General features: G+C 40.9%; 1 long non-coding RNA gene across 3 annotated transcripts in view; it reads left to right on the top strand.

The window, feature by feature from the left end:
* The window catches only part of LOC129144547 (uncharacterized), a 61177-nt gene that overhangs the window by 38024 nt on the left and 7332 nt on the right, over positions 1-15821 (top strand). For 2 of the 3 annotated variants that reach the window (XR_008548968.2, XR_010158835.1), the window contains exon 3: positions 1-11037. This exon is cut by the window's left edge. This is a non-coding gene — a long non-coding RNA (uncharacterized LOC129144547). The other variant, XR_010158834.1, reaches the window with a different exon arrangement.

The raw sequence follows: 15821 nt of genomic DNA, 5'->3' as shown, positions 1-15821 counted from the left end.
TGATTTTCATGCCTTAGCCTCTCAAGTGGCTGGGATTATAGGTGCACACCACCACATCTGGTTAATTTATTTCATTTTATTTATTTTTTTAGTAGATGGGGTTTCACCATGTTGGCCAGGCTGGTCTCAAATGCCTTACTTCAGGTGATCTGCCCACCTCGGCCTCCCAGAATGTTTTTCTGAATCGTGCATCTTTTCCTGGGCAAGACCACTTTCCTTGAGAAAGAAAACATGTTTTATCCATAGCTTCAGTAATGAGGCCACTAAAATATTAATTTTCTGAGCATTCTTAAACATAACTGAATCAGCTTCAATTTGCCTAGATAGATAGACATTTTAGTGGTTTATAGCAAAATGTAATAAACTGAATAACTGCAGGCTTTAATGTAATCTCACACAATCCTTTTACATCCCAATTACTTATTTGACCTTTTTAAGGATAATTCCTGCCTAAACACACACAATCCTGCAATTCCGAATGTCTTCTTCCCATGTTGTTCCAAGGCAATCAATAGATCAGAAAGAATTAATATCTTGCTGTGTCCTCCATTTGTAATATACACTGTCCCAGGAAGGCATAATGCATCTCTCCCAGGCATAATAAATGTTTATTGAGCACTGTTTGTGAATAGCTCTCCAATTTTCATTCCCACGAGTTTCAGGGCCATCATAACATCTTTTATTTGCCTTAAAGTAATGAACAAACCCAAGATCAATCCTATTGCTGCTTACAAAGCGTCAGAAAGGTGGGAGGGTAGCTGAGTTCAGCATAGCTTTTACACTGTAAAGAAGCTCCTTTTGAAAGTTAAACTTCAGGGACTTAGGGGGAAGGGTGAGAGAGAGGATGAGGGATAAAAGACTACAAATAGGGTGCAGTGAATACTGCTCAGTGATGGGTGCACCAAAATCTCACAAATCACCACTGAAGAACTTACGCATGTAACCAAATACCACCTGTACCCCCATAACCTATAGAAAAAAAATAAATGAAAAGAAAGTTAAGTGTATAATGTATTTAGAGGTAGATGATAGGAGCAGTGAGTCTATATACAATTATGCAGATTTAGGTCTGTGGATAGAAAAATCAACATGAGGTTCAGTTGTCCCCAGTCACTTCCACATAAGTGATGAGTTTGCTAAATGATTATGATATTAATGATTATGAGTAAGTGAATGTATTTATCCAAAATTAAACTATCATTTGTTGAACATCTATTATGTACCAGGTTCAGAGCCGTATTTGTGGTAAACAAAGCTACATAAAATGTATCTGTCCCTGGAGACTCTTGGTTTAGATAGGATGAAAGGTAGACTAAATAAATCATAGTACAATGAGATGGGGACAAAAATAAAGGTGAGTGCCAGTTGTGAAAGTGGCACCAAAGAGGCTGTGATGGGCTCTACTTGGAGGAGTCAAGACAGAGGGGCATAAGTGGGGTCTTGAACACTGAGTGGGAATTATAGAAGCTTGAAACAAAGGTGAAGGGAAATGGAAACTGATTCCAAGTGGCAGGATTCATTTTAAAGTGTAATGAAGTCTTTCTAAAATTGGTACTATCCTGGAAAAATAATTGTGTTTAAGGTTTTTTAGGGCTGCACTCATTTGCAGCTTGCAGGAAGCCCAATTAACAGTGCTTTCAACAGGTAAATATTTATTTGTTTCAGGCAACAAGAATGTGATTGTAGGCCAGCTGGGTCTGGGATGACGGTTTAGTGGTGCGTTTGTAAAGTAGGCTCTTTTCATATTTGCCCTCCACACGCAGTAGAGTCCAGCCTTAGCCCTCACATTTGTGTTTATGGTCAAAGATTGCTGCTGAGGCTTTGGGCTCACGGTCATATCACAATCAGGAAGATGGAAGAAGAAACGAAAGGGAGAAGGGATATCACACCACCAGGTCTTTTTTTTTTTTTTTTTTAAAACAACAACAAAAAAGCTTTCCTGAAAGTTTCTCCAAGAGATTTCAACTAATGTCTTTGGCTAGAAAGAACTTGGCCATCCCACTTAAGCACAAGGGGGTCTGAAAACCAAGAATGTTAGCTTTCCAGACCATTACTGAAGAAGGAGAGAGAAAGAGAGAGAGAAAGAAGAGAGAGAGAGAGAGAAAGAGAAGTTGTTGGGGGACTGTGGCTTGTGTGTGAATAGCTGGTTCACAAAGTATAGCAGAAGGTCTTGTGAGACAGTTCTAAGCCAAAATCACATAATTTTAGCACTAAATGTTTAGGTCTTATATTAGTCACGGTTCTCCAGAGGGACAGAACTAACAGGATATATGTATATATGAAAGGAAGTTTATTAAGGAGAATCGGCTCACATGATCACAAGGCAAAGTCCCACCATAGGCCATCTGCAAGCTGAGGAAGAAAAAAGTTGGTAGTGGATCAGTCTGAGTCCAAAAGCCTCAAGAGTAGGGAAGCCGACAGTGCAGCCTTCAGTCTGTGGCCAAAGGCCCTAGATCTCCCAGCAAACCACTGGTGTAAGTCCAAGAGTCCAAAGGCCAAAGAACCTGGAGCCTGATGTCCAATGGCAGGAGGAATGGGAGGAAGCATCCAGCATGGGAGAAAGATGAAAGCCAGAACTCACCAAGCCAGCTCATCCCACCTTCTTCCACCTGCTTTGTTTTAGCCTCACTGGCAAACAAGTGGATGGTGCCCACCCACATTGAGGGTGGGGCTTCCTCTCCCAGTCCATTGAATCAAATGTTAATCTCCTCTGGCAACGCCCTCACAGGCACACCCAGAAACAATACTTTACCAGCCATCTATGCATCCTTTAATCCAAGCAAGTTGACACCTAATATTAACGATCACAGGTCTAAACATCTAAAAGAGGTATAAACATCTTCTGAGTTCTTCATTTTATAGATGAAATAACTCACTTGCTCAGGATCACACAGGTAGCTAGTGATACGGCTGGAACTTGAATTCAGGTCATCTGGTTTCCAGTCCTGGTTTTTTTCTCATTGTATTAGTCCGTTCTCACACTGCTAGAAAGAACTACCTGAGACTGGGTAATTTGTGAAGAAAAGAAGTTTAATTGTCTCATAGTTCCACAGGCTTAACAGGAAGCATGATTGGGAAATCTTAGGAAATTTACAGTCATGGTGGAAGGTGAAGAAGAAGCAAGCACCTTCTTCACATGGCAGCAGGAGAGATAGAAAGAGTGAGGGGGGAAGTGTCACACACTTTAAACCATCCGATCTCATGAGAACGCACTCACTATCGGGAGAACAGCAAGGGGGAAACTGCCCCCGTGATCCAATGACCTCCCACCAGGTCCTTCCCCCAACACTGGGGATTACAATTCAACATGAGATTTGAGTGGGGACACAGAGCCAAACCATATCACTCCTGTACACTAAACTGCTGTGCTGAACTTAGATTATGGTTTATGTTGATCTCAGATCAAATCGTTAGTTACAAAATATTTAAAGTTTCTATAATTATTATAATCTGCATAGAAAAACAATAGCTGTAAGAAATAAAAAACTCTGGAAGAACCTGAGAAGACACCTGAGCAAATATTGGTGAAATAGCTCAATGCACTGCAGGTATCTGGTAACTTACTTATCCCTGGAAGGGAGATAAAAAAAAATGCCAGGCAAGAATAAAGCTTCCCATCTTCTGAGGCACAAAGATTGAAAACAAAGTTGGTTCTTCTAAGTGGAATTCAACTAGCCTAGAAAGTGATTGTCAATTCTTTCTTCTAACCCTTCTTCAGATCTTTGAAAACAAGGTAATATTCCTCTGCAAGAAGGCTACTTTTCAGACCTGTGGAGGCTGTTCCTGAGGAAGTGCTCCTGCTTATCACAGAATGTCTAAGTGTCTGTCAAATGATAGTTTGCAGAAAGGAAGAAAATAGATGGGAAAAAAGCCCCCAAAGATACTTCTTCCCTTTGCAGTAACAAAACCTTTTGCCAAATTATTGCCTCTTATAATAATAAGAGAAGGCCACTGAAGATTCACGCTACAATTTAAACGACGGAGAACGCAGGTTATTTTATTAAAATGTGTGTAAATATTGATTTGGAAAGAAAATTATATGAAAATATTGCAATGACTCAATAAGGAAGCAAGTGTGCCAAATATAACCTTCCACTTCTAAGCATTTTGAGAGAGAAACATAATAGAAGCAGAGACACAATTCCTGTATACATTTCTGTACATTCTATCCATCATCACACATTCATGCAAATGGTTAACCAGATTGTCTGAAGTCTGTCACCTTCATGAGTCAAGTGTGTTGGTGGCTTATTCTTAAATGTATCTTTAATGTCTTTGCACCCCAGTAGCATTTTGCACTTTCAAGTAATATTTTAAAATTCGTTTAAGTTACTGTAATGTCCACTCTGAATTCCAACATTTTGAATCTCTACTCTTGAATCAACGTGGCAATTCATGGTTCCTGTGACATACTACTGATGCAGGTAGAACTTTATTATAATTCCATAGTAAAATCATTATATTTTATTTACTTGTGCTTAGCATATTTTTAAGCACCCAGAGACTGATGGATTGAATCAATTTATACATGTCTTTTCAGCATTGAAATGCTGTGCCTTGCAGTGAAACAAAATGATTCATTTTACTGAAACACTGTGTGGAACTCTAGGTAGACTTTGAGTGTGGCTATATTCCTCTCATTTCATTGAGGTGAAGCCACTGAATAAATTTAAAGTGTAAATAAATTGCATATAGAATATGTATTATATGCACAACAGCAAGCATGAATCACTGCATTGATCACAATCCTAGGAATTTTACACCTATTGTCAGTTCTTATGCTTTGTTTAAGTCTCTGGTTTCTGGTACAGTCTTCAGTGCACTGAATGAAATGAAATGCTTGTTTTGAGTCTCTTCATCAGGTTGGAAGGGGATGGAGTTGAGGATGTGATAGAACAGAAGCTGCAAAGTGACATGGTCCACACTGCCTGCACAAAAGACCAGGCTTTTGGAAAAAGCTATGGCTTTTGGAAAATGAAAAATTCCAAACATATGCATATAGAAACAGAATAATAAAATCCCAGTACCCATCTCCAGCTATGACTAATATCCACTTATGGTCAATGTTTTTGCATTGATATTTCTCCCCACCTCATGTTTTGATGCAAGTCTATATTTACATTCATAGCTTTTCAGAATGTAATTCTAAAAGACTCTTAATGAACATAATCATAGTACCAACATAAAATCTGTCAAAATCAACAGTCCCTTACTATAATTAAATGATTATCCAATCCGTGTTCCAATTTTCCTGATTTCTCAAATTATATTTTGTGGTTTGTTAAAATCAGGATATGAGTAGTATTGCAATCCATTGCTGTGCCTCTTAAGTGTCATTTAATCTAGATTCTTCTCTTCTATTTTTCTCCTGCAATGTATTTGTTGGAGAAGATGGGCTGTCTGTCCTGTCCCACAGTCTGTATTTTGTGGAGTGCACCTGTGGCATTGTTCCCTTCTCCTCCATATTTACTATAATCTAGTAGTCAGATCTGATGCTTTGATCAGTTTCAGGCTTGATTTTTGCTTGACAAGACCAGTGTGCAGGTGCCACTGTGTTCCTCCATCAGGGGCATGGAAGTGGTCTGTCTTTTTGTGATGGTGCCATAACTCTTTTTGACAAGTTCCCATGGTACATCATGGGGATGCAGGGTCTGATGGACAATTAGTAGCTTTTAGTAAGTTATAATATACCTGAATATCACAGATTGTGTGTGAGTTTCAGTCCTGCAAATAATTGGTATGCATCTAAAAAAAGTTTAGAATATTAATCACTATCATATCTCTATTATTTTTTCTGTGTGATTTTCTAAGGTGTCCCGCCAGTCCTGCTAAGCAGAAAGCACAGTTTCTCTGGGTCAAAGCCTCTTCCATGTTGCTGTGCAGAGGTCATCTCTATCTAACAGCCTCTAAGCCAGCCCAGATTCCCCTCTGCTGTCCATGGACCTTGGCTAGGACTGTATCAGGTCTTTTGAACCTCTAAATGGAAAGTCAGGGCTCCATCTCTTACTGTCTCAGGTGGCTTCTTGGCACTTAGACAAAGAGACACACTTTCCCTGCAAACCAGCTCTGCACACCAGACAGAATCAGTCCTCCAGGCCAGAGGTCTTGAACTCTTTTCTCCCAACAGGAGGCCTCAGCTCTTTATGTTTACATACGGATAAGAGACTCCTCAAGTGCTCAAAGTTGCTAAATGAATATCTGTTCCAAGGTGACTTTCTGTTCTTCTAGCCTGAGAAGCTGCTGCCAGCTTTTTTTTTTAACCCACTAAAACAAATAAACAAAAATTCAATTCTAAGAATTTTGACTTTAACCATTTAATCCATAAATATTTATAGAACGCTATGACACACAGAATACTATTCTATAGCATGCATTCCAAACCTTTTAAATGAAGAAAAATATTTTACATCAAGACCCATTTTACCTACCTACCTAACTATACACTCACACACACACACACACACACACACACGCCTTTGTTTCATTTAGCGAAAAAAAGTATCGCTAAATGAAACTTATTCTCTCTGTTTTCTTTTCCTTTCTTTCTTTTCTTTTTTCCTCTTTCTTTCTTTCTTTCTTTCTTCCTTCCTTCCTTCCTTCCTCTCTCTCTTTCTTTCTTTCTCTTTCTTTCTTTCTCTCTCTCTCTTTCTTTCTTCCTTTCTTCCTTTCTTTTTTTCTTTCTTAAGGTGGCCTTACTTTGTTGCCCAGGCTGGAGTGCAGTAGCATGAGCAGAGATCACTGCAGCCTCGACCTCCTTGGTGCAAGCATTCCTCTTGCCTCAGCCTCCCTCCTGAGTAGCTGGGATCACAGGCACGTGCCACCACGTCCAGCTAATTTTTAAATTTTATTTTGCAGAGACAGGGTCCCACTCTGTGGCCCAGGCTGGTCTTGAACTCCTGGGCTCAAGCATTCCTCCTGCCTTAGGCTCCCAAAGTGTTGGGATTGCAGGCATGAGCCACAGCACCCAGTCAAAACTTATTCTCACTATGCGAGAAGCATGCTGCTACTTGCTATTCCTTCCTATTTGCTTCCATTTTATACTATGTCATTAACAAAAAAGGTGGTTAGGCCACTAAGTTGATTTTACTACTGAGTAACAACTTGTAAACTGCAAATTGAATAGTATGGCTATGGGAAAACTGAGCTAATATAGATCCAGGCACATAGCAGATGCTCAATAAATATTTGTTGATATACATGATCCTTTCTCTTACAGGTCTTTGTGAGATAAGACACACACACATTAAAAATAAGGATACCATACAAGAATAAATTACATAAAGAAGCTACATGCATGAGATCTCAAGGCAGTAGCCTAAGATTAAAAAAATGAAAAGTGATGTAGATGGTAATTTTGTGAGTTAAGCTAATAAATGCTTATTCTTTACAATTGAAATCTAAGCAATTTATTTTTCATGATGAAATATCTGATATTTAGTATCAATTTGTATTTGATCTTTAGTTGTGAAACATTTATGTCATAACTAGAGAAGCCAGCTAACTACAGTAAAGGGAGAAAGAGGAGCCCACTTATAAACTATAAAGTATAATTTTGTTTAAGCTCCAAGTCCAAAGGGTAATAATTCACTGAAAAATTTATTGAAGAATATGTTCTGATGTGTTCTGTTTTAATTTTGAAAATTAGCAAATAAGGAGACATTTAGATTTCTCAAGTGCCTTACTGTGCAACACAGTCTATTCCAGTAAATGAACTTTTATTTGCAAATATCTCAAATCTGAGTAGACTTTTTTTTCTTAAAACAGCTTAGGGATGTAGAAAATTGTTTCTTCTTACAGATCTGTAAAGATTTAGCAATAAAGAGTTAAGACAGTAGTTTCTAAACTTTGTGGTATGTAGGCATCACCTGGGAAACTTTAACAAATTCTATAAAATTCACAAATGCCTGTCTTGTGCCTCTGGTGATTCTGATTAAACTATATGAGGTGCAACCTGGTGAGGGAACTTTTATTAGCTGCCCGGGTAATCTCTATGTGTGATAAAATGTGGGAACTGTGTTAAGGGAACTGCTGCCATCCTCTACCCCTAGAAGTCTTCAATATCTTATGGTGATGGCCTGTCCTTGCCTTGGCTAAGGTGTACGGATGAAAACGTTTCCGTTAAAAATATCACCCTTGGCCGGGCGCGGTGGCTCACGCCTGTAATCCCAGCACTTTGGGAGGCCGAGGCGGGCGGATCACGAGGTCAGGAGATCGAGACCATCCTGGCTAACACGGTGAAACCCCGTCTCTACTAAAAATACAAAAAATTAGCCGGGCGTGGTAGCGGGCGCCTGTAGTCCCAGCTACTTGGGAGGCTGAGGCAGGAGAATGGCGTGAACCCGGGAGGCGGAGCTTGCAGTGAGCCGAGATCGCGCCACTGCACTCCCGCCTGGGCGAAAGAGCAAGACTCCGTCTCAAAAAAAAAAAAAAAAAAAAAAAAAAAAAAAAAAAAAAAAAAAAAATCACCCTTTTAAAAAAAGGAACACTTATACACTGTTGGTGGAAGTGTAAATTAGTTCAACCATTGTGGAAGACAGTGTGGTGATTCCTCAAAGACCTAAAGACAGAAATTCCATTCAACTCAGCAACCTCATTACTGGGTATATATCCAAAGGGATGTAAATCATTCTGTTACAAAGACACATACACATGTATGTTCGTTGTAGCATTATTCACAATAGCAAAGACATGGATTCAATCTAAATGTCCATCAATGACAGACTGGATAAAGAAAATGTGGCACATATAGACCATGGAATACTATACAGCCATAAAAAGAATGGGTTTATGTCCTTTGCACAGACATGGATGGAGCTGGAGGCCATCATCCTTAGCAAACTAACACAGGAACAGAAAACCAAATACCACAGGCTCTCACTTATAAGTGGGAGCTTAATGATGTGAGCACATGGACCCATAGAGGGAAACAACACACACTGGGGTCTTTAAGAGGGTGGAGGGTGGGAGGAGGGAGAGGATCAGAAAAATAACTAATGGGTACTAGGCTTAATACCTGAGTGAGGAGATAATCTGTATAACAAACTCCCATGACACATGTTTACCTATATAAAAAACCTGCATATGTACCCCTGACTTAAAAATACAAGTTAAAAAAACTTAAGATGTTTTTATGTACGATTTCAAGAGAAGTTAAAAGATATGAACAACAACAATAGCAATAACAAAACAATAATAAAACCTTTTTTTCACATTAAAAAATCTCCCTTTTAGGATAGATGTGATATTTGAAAGAGGAGTGGCATTTTGATATTTAGGTTATCGAGCTAATCTAAAAATTCCTAGCTATTAACCTAGGAAAGTAAGTGTTTACTATATAGGTATGAGAAGACTGTTTACTGAAAAACTACTATAAACTCCCAGATTAGCAGAATTTTATGTTTGCTTCAGGGTGATCTTATGTTTTTGTGGACCTGGGATGATTATAGAGGGATATGAACATTGTGTGAAACAGAGGTAGTTCTGGAGGTGATTCTGAAAAGTGTGTCAAAGTCTCATAAATGTGCAAAATAATTGGGTTTTTATTGAGTCAGATGGGTTGGTTCTTTTAATGGAAATGCCCTGAGGAAGGGCAATCCAAAGTCGAATTGAGATTGACATTTTGAAAAAGAACAGTAAGTGTTGAATATAGCCTGGGGATTCATCACTCTCTAAGTTCTATTAATATGCTCATTTAACCAATTACAAGGTGGCAGAATTTAATGAATGCACAGAGAATCACTTATGTGGCAATGAAAATGAAGCGCTAAGTCAGTTGTTCTCAGACTGGCTCAACATTACAATCACCTGGGGAGCCTTGAAAAGTCCCCCGGCCTCATATCAGTTACATCAGAGTCTCCGGGATGGGGACCAGGCCTCTGCACTGGTGATGCCAGTGTGCATCTGTGGGTGACAAACACTGTACCAAGTAGAGAAAATGGCAGATGCTACCCGCAGGCCTCTCTTCCTGTCATTAGAGGCATAAATGACATTACTGGGGTGGGGTGAGAGTGTATAATTACAGTGGAGTTCTGGAATTGAGAAGACCTTCTAAAAGTTAGAACACGAGGTTTCCTAAAGCATTTTCCTTTTTAGAGAATTTTTGGGAGAGGGGTTTATTATTACAAATCTTGTTTTATAGAGTGTCTCAGAGGCGATTCATAAGATTAGGGACTCTAAGATAATGAAATTTAACGTACCTGTAAGTTTCTCTCTATAGCTCTGGTATAGGCAGGAATGCACTAAATTTCTACTTGTGTGCCAGCTCCATCTGATGGGTGGTGACTTCCATGGGGATGGCACGAGAGAGATTCTGAGGCCAGGTCCAGCTGTGGCAGAATGAGTTCTGGGGTTGCTCATGACATCTCCTATGGAGGTGGAAGTGAACTGTGGAAATAGTGATGCCACATTTTTCCTGCCTTAGATATCATGAAAAGTCCTGGAGTTCTAAATTAGAAAGGGATAAATGAGAATTCCAGTTCTGCCTCTGAGATGATTTAAAAATATGTCGTAAATTCTCTGATGTACTTCCCCTAAAAAAATGGAGTCGACTTCTTCCATTGAAAGTGGGCTGGACTTAATGATTTTCTCCTAAACAATAGAATGTGATTGAGGTGACAGTATGTGGCTTCCAAGGCTGAATTATAGAGGGATATGAAAAAGGATATCTAAAAATGATATCTATTAGTTTATCTAAAAAGGATAAACTTCTATTTAGCTCTCTGAATTTTGGATCGTTCACTCTGAGGGAAGCCAGCTGCCATGACATGAGGATACTCAAGCAGCCTGTGGAGTGGCCCATATGGAGTGTGACTGAGGCCTCCCACCAACAGCCAGTGTCAGCATGCCAGCTATGTGAGTGAGCTACTTTGGAAGCAGATCCTCCATCCCCAGTCAAGCCTTCCAATGACTGTGGTCCCAGTTGACATCCTGACTGCAACCTCATGAGAAATCCTAAGCTAGAATCACCCATCCAAGGCATTTTCAAACTTCTGATCCACAGAGACTGTGTGATGCAATAAATGTTTATTATCGATTTAAGCTAGAAAGTTTTGGAGTAATTCGTAATACAGCAATACATAAAGAATTCAGCTATTTGGTAGCTTTGTTCTCTAAGTTTTGGGTTCCCCTTCTGTAAAATGGAGATAAGTATTTTATAATGTAGTTTTAAAGATAAAATGAGTTAATAGTAAAGCCTATCATTGACTGAGTCCATTACTGAGTGTAATAAATACTATTACACGATCTTGTACTGTGCTAGCTTGTGAATTAATGAGGGTGTTACAGACAAAAGCCTTTGGAACACAGGCCAACCTACACAAGCAATCCCTAAGCATTGGGAAAGGGTGGTGTTTTCAGTGATGGTTGTGGTCTTCTTGCATTGTGTAAAGTCTGTTTCTACCAATGTGGTCTTTCTTAATAGGCATTAAATTTGAATGTTATCTTCCACATGTGTAGAAATTCCTTCATTGTGAGAATTCAGAGGGGTGGCATTTAGGGCAGTTCAATCCCCTTCATTATGAGAACAAGGAACCATCATAGGATGACTCAGGATCTGGGAAGCAGTGTTGTCTACAGCCTTGGTTTATTTTTTATTTTTATTTGGGAAGACCAGGATTCAAATACTAGCCTTTCCCATTGTCTATGTTGTTTTGGCCAAATTACCAACCTCTCTGAGCGTCTAGTATTTCGTGTATGAAATATGACTAGTAATACCTACTTTATAAGGCTGTTGTGAGTTGTATTGAATCTAAGTATGAAAGAGTATCCAGTACAGTGTTGGTATTTAATAAATGGTCAATAGAGGTGAGTAATGCTTCTTTTTGAGCCTCAAGTTGAGTTCATTCCACACAACATTCCTATGAGGTAGGTGCTATTATTATCTTTATTTTACAAATTAGGAAACTGAGGCCAGAGGCATTAGCCCAAGGCTATACAGCTGATTTATGGGAAGAACAGAATGTGAACCCAGGCTGTCTTGCTCCTAAATCAAATATCTTTCCTTGTCACTATTCCTTCCATGGAAAGAATATGCATATATGTGTATGTGTCCTAAATCTCTTTATTGGAAGAAGGTGAGATCTAAATACATAGGCAAATAGTAGTTAAAAAATATATATATCCACATATATATTTTGAGTCAAGGTTTCACTGTCTTGCCCAGGCTGGAGTGCAGTGGCACAATCGTGGCTCACTGCAGCCTCGACTTCCTGGGCCCAAGCATCCACCCATCTCAGCCTCCCAAGTAGCTGGGACCCCAGGCATGTGCCACCATGCCTGACTAATGTTTTTTATTTTTGTAGAGATGGGGTCTCCCTTTGTTGCCCAGGCTGGTCTCAAACTCTTGGGCTCAAGCAGTCCTCCCACCTTGGCTTCCCAAACTGTTGGGATTATAGACATGAGCCACTGCACCCAGCCAAAAAATATTATTTCTTTTTTTTTGGGATGAAGTTTTGCTCTTGTCACCCAAGCTGGAGTGCAGCGGCATGATCTCGGTTCACTGCAACCTCCACCTCCCGGGTTCAAGCAATTCTCCTGCCTCAGCCTCCCAAGCAGCTTGGATTACAGGCACCTGCCATCACATCTGGCTAATCTTTTGTATTTTTAGTAGAGACGGGGTTTCGCCATGTTGGGAAGGCTTGTCTTGAACTCCTGACCTCAGGTGATCCACCCACCTCGGCCTCCCAAAGTGCTGAGATTACAGGTGTGAACCACCCATGCCCGGCCATTATTTCTAATATTTGTAGTTTCTGAGTAGTTGGTTCCTGACCATGCTTTGGATTTACTCTTGCTTGACTCTTTTCTTCATTCTGCCCACTTGAAACTTCTAAGGGAATCTGCTTTGAAATTAGACCAGTGCATGAAGGCTTGGGAACTATTTCACAGCAGTTAGAGGGAAGAAAGGCATCCATCAGTTACATTCCATGAATGCTTTCTAGATGTTGAACTCATACCTGCAACAAGGCACCAGGCATGAGTTCAGTGAGCTAACAGCTTGGCCACATGCTTTGGCTTTTGTGAAATACTTTTCTCCTAGACTTTTCCCTGTGGGGTTAAGTGGACAATTGGAGGTCACAAGGCCTTTTGTCCAGATTTCCAGCTTCTTCTCTGAGGACTGGGCCCATGTTTCTTGTGCAGGTGCAGAAATGGCTTCTTGGTTAGGGGAAAGCTGTGTTGTTGAAACTGGTGGTGTTGGTGCTTAACAAAGAGGCATAGGTGTCATCCTGGGCTGCTGCTGGCCACTCAGGTAAGCCTCCTCCCACTAAGGTGGGGTCAAGGTTTGTAAATCTAGAAACTTCAATCTCTGGACGCACTAAAAAAGATTTGTGTACACATGTTCTCGCTCATAAGTGGGAGTTGAACAATGAAGACACATGGACACACAGAGGGGAACATCACACACGAGGGCCTGTCAAGGGATAGGGGGCAAGGGGAGGGGGAGAGCATTAGGACAAATACTAATGCATGCGGGGCTGAAAACCTAGATGATGGGTTGATAGGTGCAGCAAACCACCATGACACATGTATAACCATGTAACAAACCTGCACGTTCTGCACATATATTCCAGAACTTTAAGCGAAAAAGAAAAGTTTTGTCTATTCATATACTTCAACAAATATTTACTGAGAGCCTACCACATGCCAGGCATAGCCCTAAGCACAGGGTAGAAACCGGCAAAGCAAATTAATAATTTAGAGTGCAAAATATGATCTCAACAGATTAGAGTGTGTCAGTGCTGGACTCCTTTACAGCAGCAAGGACTCCTTACCCCTCCCTTTCCTCCTCCTCTTCTCCGTTGTCATTCCTCTGTTTTCTCTCCAAAGGCATCAATGCATATGCAGTATGGATTTGGAAGGAGTACCCTACTCCAGATAATGTGGGTATGGTGGGCAACCAGTGTCTACCATGTGGTAAATGCCCAATGACATAAAGAAGATTCTATTGTAAAGTCCTTAGATTTTCAGTGCATACCAAAATAAGGAGTTGACTGCGTTTCAACTGCGTCCCCCTTCTCTGGTCAAAGTGACTATTCTCTCTCTCTCTTTTTTTTTCTCTCTCTTTCTCATTTTCAATCTCTTTAACAATGTTTAACACTTTCTTCAAGACCTTTTCAAATCCACCTTTTCATTTCAAGTCTAAACTGGACCCAGCACCTCTCACATTGGGTCACAAGTCCTAGCAAGGAAAGGGGGTCAAGGAAAGGGACACATGACCCTGAGCAAGAGAGACCCCCTGTCATTCCCTGGGCTACAGGAGCAGAGACCATTGAGCCTGTTGCTGTTGTCAAAGTGGCCTGGCTTCCTGCAGGGAGTGCCTGGTGATCATCATGGCTGGGCCCTGGCTCAGATGCACCACCTCTGGGAATTGGCTGATTTGCTCTGATATCGCTGTCTTCCACCTTTCAGCAGCATCACATGCTAGCCTGAATCTAGCAAGTGAGGACAAAATGAAATCAAGGTAACCTAGGGACCTCTATGCCAACTTCTAAAGGTATTGCTCTGAAACAGTTAGGCTGTGTCCCCACCCAAATCTCACCTTGAATTGTAATAATCCCCATGTGTCAAGGGCAGGGTCAGGTGGAGATAGTTGAATCATAGGAGTGGTTTCCCCGTAGTGTTCTCGTGGTAGTTAATATGTCTCAAGAGATCTGATGGTTTTATAAATGGGAGCTCCCCTGCACAAGCTCTTTTGCCTGCTGCCATGTAAGATGTGACTTTCTCCTCGTTCACCTTCAGCCATGATTGTGAGGCCTCCCCAGCCACGTGGAACTGTGAGTCAATTAAACCTCTTTCCTTTATTCCTTTATAAATTGCCCAGTCTCGGGTAGGTCTTTATTAGCAGCGTGAGAACAGACTAATACATGCTCATTGTGATTACAGGGTGAGATGGCAAAGTCAACACCATCGTTTTATTGTCCAAAGGGGCTTCTTTTCTTTTCTTTTCTTTTCTTTTCTTTTGAGATGGGGTCTCGCTCTGTTACCTAGGCTGGAGTGCAGTGGTGCGATCTTGACTCACTGCAACATCCACCTCCCTGGTTCAAGCAATTCCCCTGCCTCAGCCTCCCAAGTAGCTGGGACTACAGGCACGTACCACCATGCTAATTCAAAGGGGCTACTTTTCTAATCTGCAAGGAGAAAAATAATGATATTTTTGAACAGACAAAGAGAGAAAATAAGAGGCACTGGCATTCTACAGTCTGTCTGTTCTTTGGCCATCCGGCAAAAAAGGGATATGTTAAATTGATCAGCAGAGCAGAGTGTCCTGGAAACAGCATGGGAATGGTAAACAGCCAGGCTGAGTCTGGACCCAGTTCTGTGGCTTGCCACCTGTGTGACTGTAGCAGGCCGCCCAGCCTCTCCAAGCTTCTCTTCCTCATCTGCAATAAAATGACTGTGACATCTTTCCTTCAGGGCTGCTGTGAGAAGGAAGGAGAGGAATGTGAACATGCCCAGCTTTGTGTCTGATACACAGTTGGTGTTCAAGTGCCAGTTTCTGTTCCCTAAACCCCGTCGGAACCCATATTTCTTCTTTCCAGACACCATGCCAGCATAGATTTAGAAAACAAAATCACTGGCTTACTTTCTAAAAATATTTACTTTTTCCAGACTCAGCCAGGCTAACCAAGGGAGAATGTTTAGCTAAGTGGGGAGAATTCAACGCGACCCCCATTCCTGCTCAGCTGGCTCTGGAACTGCTCTTCTCTGATCACTTCTGGGGAAAATCAAAACACAGCAGCCCACAGTGCTCCCCACAACCCGCGGAGGGCGCCTGGCTATTTCTGGAATGAAGGACATGGAAAGCGGGACAAGTTCTGTTTTTGCAG

The sequence above is a fragment of the Pan troglodytes genome, chromosome 6, assembly GCF_028858775.2.
Source record: "Pan troglodytes isolate AG18354 chromosome 6, NHGRI_mPanTro3-v2.0_pri, whole genome shotgun sequence".
Classification (NCBI taxonomy): Eukaryota; Metazoa; Chordata; class Mammalia; order Primates; family Hominidae; genus Pan; species Pan troglodytes.
This window is presented reverse-complemented; position numbering and strand designations above follow the sequence as displayed.